We start from the raw sequence: 6149 nt of genomic DNA, 5'->3' as shown, positions 1-6149 counted from the left end.
TTAAGCCAACTGTATACCAATCCCCAGGAATGATATAGGAATTGCTGGATGCTGAAGTCTTCAGGCAAACTATCTCTTAGTTCATCTTTTTCTGACCAGTGCACAAGACCAATGGGACTTGGCAACTGATCATGAGATTATCAGAGTTTGAATAAAAAATTGATTCAGTGACTCTAGTTGTCCCTGACATTGTAATTATTAAAGAGAAGCTGGCAGCCATAGTTCCTTCCTCTTTCTCTCCCTTCCCCCATTCAATGTAGCCTCAACTTAGCCATCTGTCATCCTTGACCCCTTATTCTCTTTATTATATCTTCCACATCTAATCTACTGCCAAGCAATTTGCAACTTAAATGTCATCCTTGACTCCTCATTCTCTTTCTCTCTCTCTTTTTTTAAAAAGCAATTGGGGTTAAGTAACTTGCCCAAAGTTACATGGCCAGGTGTTTCTGGGTGGGTGCTAAGTGTCTGAGCCCGGATTCGATTCCAGGTCATCCCAAATCTGGGGCCGGTGCTCTTACTCGATGTGCTACCTGGCCACCCTCCTCATTCTCTTTCACCTTTCATATCTAATCTATTGCCAAGGCCTTTTATTTCTATATTTGCTACATCTCTCTAATATGACTCCTCTTCCTCTGACTTCCGTTTCTCAACTCTGGGCAATTTCTCTGGCTGTCCCCCATACCTAGAATGTGCTCTCTCCCTCTTCTGCTCTAACTACTGACTTCCCTGGCTTCCTTTAAGTCCCAGCTAAAATTCTACTTTCTAATGAAAGCTTTCCCTAACCCTGTTTATTTCTCTGCCTTCCTTCTGTTAATTATTCCCTACTTATTCATATATATACAGCTTACTTTGTAAATACTTGTTTGCATATTGTCTCCCCAGTTAGATTGTAAACTCCTCGAGGATAGGACTGTCTTGGGAGTGGGGAAAGAAGACAACATGGGGAGAGTGGGGTCATGGGCAACCATTAAGACTAAGATGTAGGTAGCATTGTAGGAGCAGGGCCATTTCTGGTAATGATCTTTGATGTTTAAAAAGGTTTGAGAGACATAGTTTCTGGGTAATTTAATCATTTAATTAATAAGGTCAGCAGGTTGTTAATAAAGGGATGGTAATTTGACTGTCTCCCTCTCAGACTAAAGACAATCATGGCAGCCAGCTGATAGTTTATGTACCCTTCCAGTTAGGGCTGATGTCACCCCATTATCATGTTACTCTTGGACAGAGAAAATATCTTTATACCAGACCATTCCCAGCTATTCCAGTCTTGGGCTATCTAGACAAAAGGATCTGTCTGCACCCAGGCTTGAGTAGAACACAAAATGGGCTTCCCCATCCTAGATAAAAATCCTTGCAAGGTTGGGTGGAATATGACCAAGACTGAAAGAGTCAATGCAATCTCATTATCACTGAAGTCTTTCAAGAAAAACAGAAGTTTTTAAAATGAAGAATTTAGAGACAGGGGAGAGCCTTTGAATCTCCCCAAGATATTGGTTATTAATAATCATTTCTAACAGATCTAAGCCAATAGGTGGTTCAGTAAGTCACTTCCCATAATGTACCATCTATGGAGCCTGTCTCTACTGCAAAGGGCCAACAATAATAGGTACAGTGACCTCAGCTACCCTTATGATGGCACTAGATCCAAACCCAGACAGTATTGATTGATACTGGTTGATTAATTGATACAGCAACAGCTCAAAACTACTTGAGCTGCAGTTGCAAATAACAGTGAGTTCCTCCATTATAGTCACCAGGGCATAAGGCTTTTAGGCCGATGGGAGTGGAGGACTGAACTCTACTCCTAATCTAGCTTGATCCCTTTAAATGTGATAAAGTAAGGGGAAAAGACCGGACCCTTGGCTTTAGGGTTCTTGTTGTGGTAAAGTCAAGCACAAGCAGCTTTCCTGAGGACTGCTGCTGTGAATAACTTTAAGGTTCTGATAACATAGTATAGTTAACTCTATTTATTCAGCAATAAACTAAAGTAAAACATTCACAGAAACCAAAGTATAACATTCACAACAATATAACATAACAACTTATTACTAGAGTGGCCACATAGTCTTAAACAAAAGATATCATTCAGTAAGTCACAATCTGAATCAATCAATATAAAGTACCCATATAAAGTCTTCTTTCATCTTCTTTCATCTCATTGGAGACTGGTTTCCAATCATCCTTAAGGAGCAGTCACCCTTAAGAGGTACAAAGTACAGAGTACAAAGGTCTCCCAACCCTAAGTCACATTGTCTTAATCTCTCAGCCAGCACTAAGCACACCCAAGTGAAGATCCTTTCATCTTGACTAGAGACTGACTTCCAGACTCCATGGTTCTTCTTTTATGCTCCCAGTTCTTGCCTGAACTCACCCAACTGTCACCTGGACTCACAGGTAGGCAGTTCCCATCCCCTGTTCCATCTCCTGCTTCAGCTCCTGCTTCAACTCCTTCCCTAGCTCCAGCTCCTGCTCCAATTTGAAGCTCAAGGTGACCACTACACCTCAAGCCCTTTGCATTTTCTGTTTCTGGGAAGACAAAACTTAACAGAGCCACAACAATATCTACACACATCAAGCTTAGTCAAGTTACAACAATATTCTCACACATTGCCGGCAGTATCATCAATTCACTTTCTGCCTGTGAAATTAACACAGACCAACAGACAGGGCTTCTGTCTGAGAAACCAAACACCAGTCATTATTAAAGTCCCAGAACCTCTGAAAACATCAGTAAAAACCTCCTTCAGGACTTCTGCAAACAGCAGGAAAGTCCTCTTTCAGGGCTTCTGAACCAACAGTAAGGTCCCAGGGATTCTGTAACAATGGCAATGTCCTTTGTCAGCAGACAGGTCTCACAAAGTAGCATTAACACAGACAGAACAGACAGACAGAGTGCCGGCACCACAGGCATCCTTCCTCCTAGTTCTGCTCTGTCCCAACTCGTGCTTGAGCTTTAATATCCTCTGCACCTTCCTGTTATGCCTTTCCTCTTATGTCCTTCTTATTCTGGTCTTTGGCAAGTTCCTCCCACTGTGGGCTTCACAGGTTCTGTTTGTAGCAAAAACTTGATATAATCACAGGTGAGTCTCAAAGGCACTTGAAGAGCTGAAACTAGGAGCTAAGTGCTAATTTTGCTTGCCATTGCCATTGTGTGCAGTAATATTGTTTTCCATTTACCTAAATGCAATAAAACTTCATGGATGCCATGAGGTTGTATCCATGTGCTGGTGATTAGTACCGTAAGTTATTATTACTGTTGCTGTTTCTGATTCCATTCCTCCCAAGGACTCCCAGCCATATCTGTGCTTACTCTGATGTCAATATCACCCAGAATTACAAGTTTGTCCTCTTTCAGCACATTGATGATGACGGTCTCCAGGTCTTCATAAAATTTTTCTTTGATACGAGCCTATCATTCACTCATTTGGGGAGGCATGTTTTAGACTTGTTGACTAGATTACTTTTGAAAGCAAAAGCTACACCAGCTTCACAGAGCTCCCTGTAACTGCAGCCACTCCAGAAAAACATGTATCCAGCTTTGATTTCAGTAAACTGGCCTTCATTTTCCAGCTTTGTTTCACTCAGGATTGCTATTTGATGTAATACCTGCTGATTTCACATGCAACAAAAGTTGTTTTCTTTTGGGACTACTGGATTTCATGTTGTCCACAAACAGGCATACATTCCATATACTAGTCATGAGTTTGGAATCATCTTTGCAAAAGTTTTTGTACATCTTTGGGTGTTTTGACCACAGGGTTAGGATTCCTACCTACTACAGTAAGCAGGCCAGGATTAGGTTGAGTGAAGCATCTTTTCTAGTCCCTTCCTCTCTCTAGGAGGTATGCAGTGCAGTTCTTGAAGAAGGCTGCTCAGACACCCAGGTGGGGCTGTCAAATCCTACTGCTGCTTCAGTCCAATGAGAACACCACCCTCTGGCCTAGGCTGCCTGTTTGCATGGTTGTGGCTATAGCTCCCAGTCAAATTCCACTTGCTGCTTCAGTACTTGCCCATCACCACAGGGGCTTTGAGGTAGGCAAAAATGGTAAAATGATATTGTGTGTCTTTTAACTCAAGCATAAATTAGATTTAAATGAGACAGAGTTGTAAGAAGTTGTCTGCCTTGCTCTGTCTTCCAGAGTCATTGAAGTCCATTCACCAGACAAAAGTCAAGATGACTGTCGAAGGCTCAGTTTGCTGTGGATGATCTTGGCATCTTCTATGTCTAACCAATCTCTAAGTGCTCCACAGTGCCTGCTTCCCCACCCTAGTGGCTGTTAGAACAAATTATTCTCATCTACCTATTCTGCTGGAGGAAATCTTCAAATGTTTGGGGGTAACTGCCCCCCTAATTCACTGATGAATTTGAGACTCCGTGGTTATCCTCAACCTGGTTTACCATGTTTGCCAAAATGGTTTCCTGGGCTGTAGCCATTGTGCATGCTGCAGTTTAGAGCCACGTGTCAGAGTTGGGCAACTGGTTGGACACCAAAGGAGGAAAGCAGCCCTGAAAAGTGCTTGGCAGCCTCACACCAGAGGTACTAGCCTTCCCTGAATACCCATAACCCTGCTAATTAATAGTGGAATGATGGCTGCAGCAAACAGGTATGTGTGTTTATCTCAGTCTTCATAAAATTCTGTGGGATGTACTCTCTATGTATGAGGGACACTGTACATAGTGGTGGTGAGTGGAATTCAGCAGCTCTAACTAGGCTAAGGGGCAGCTGGATAGCACAGTGGATAGAGTTCTGAGCCTGGAGTCAGGAAGACTCATCTTCCTGAGTTCAAATATGGACTCAAATGCTTGATAATTGTGTGACTCTCGGCAAGTCATGAAACCTGGTTTGTCTCAGTTTCCACATCTGTAAAATGACTTGGAAAAAGAAATGGCAAATCACTTCAGTATCTTTGCCAAGAAAACATCAAATGGGGTCACAAAGAGTTAGGCACAACCAAACAACAAAAACAACTAGGCTAAGAGTGAGGAGACTGGGTACTTTACCTTTAGAAGGGTGAGTCTTTGAATCTTATAGCCGCAATAAATAAAAAGATCAAGGATATGAGCAGGCAATTCTCAAAAGAAGAAACACAAGATATCAATAGCTATGTGAAAAAAAATGCCCTAATTACTGATAATAAAAGAGATGCAAACTAAAACAACTTTGAGGGTCCTATCTTACACTCATTAGCTTAGCAAAGATAAGAAAGAAGGTAAAAGACATTTATTGCAGAGTTTGTGAAAGGGAAAGCACACATGCATTCTTGGTGGAACTATCTGTTAGTCCAGTCATTCCGGGCAGCATGTTGGGACTACAATCCCAAATTCCCCAAACTGCATATTCCCCAAAGTGATCAAAGAAAGAAAGAGGGAAATATTTTTTAAAAGTGATACTTTTTTGTAGTAGCAAAGAACTGAAAACAAAGTTGTTTTACATTAGTCAATAAACATTTATAAGACACCCTACCACGTGCCAGGCACTGTGCTAAGTAAATGCTGGTAAACAGAAAGGTAAGATGTCTGTGCTCTCAACTAGCTCACAGTTTAATGGGGAAGATAACATGTAAACAACTATGTAAAAACAAGCTATATGTAGATGGGGAATGTCTGAACAAACTATGGTATGTGAATGTAATGAAATATTATTGAGCACAAGAATCTATGAAAGGGAAAGATTCAGAGACACCAAGGAAGATTTGCATGAAATGATACAAAGTGAAGTGAAGCAAGAGCTTAATTAGATTAATTAAGATTAATGCAATAACTAATTATTACTTTAGAAGACTGATAATTATGCATCCTCATCTCTTGGCAAAGAGGAACTGGGCTAGAGACTTAGAATGAGACATACATTTTCATACAATTACATGTGGATCTGTTTTGATTGATTGTACTTGTCAAAAGGATGGGTTCTTATGTGGGCAAGGAGGAAGTGGTGGAGTAATGATAGTAATAATAAAAAAGAAGATGAAGAGAAGGAAAAGGGAGGCAATGAAAAAAATGTAAATACGCAAAAGAGCAAGATGCTCAGAAGGGGATACAGAAGCAGAACAGTATTGTGAATTGTTTTATCTTCCTTAAAATAGCTGTAATAGAGTCACTTAATTCAGTCACAACACTCCGTTCACCCACTGTAAAATGGGGGCAATAA

This window comes from Petaurus breviceps, unplaced genomic scaffold (assembly GCF_028583685.1).
Source record: "Petaurus breviceps papuanus isolate PSGF00001 unplaced genomic scaffold, PetGlider_PUasm1.0 673, whole genome shotgun sequence".
Taxonomy (NCBI): Eukaryota; Metazoa; Chordata; class Mammalia; order Diprotodontia; family Petauridae; genus Petaurus; species Petaurus breviceps.
The sequence above is the reverse complement of the archived record's forward strand: the minus strand, read 5'-3'. Positions refer to the sequence as shown.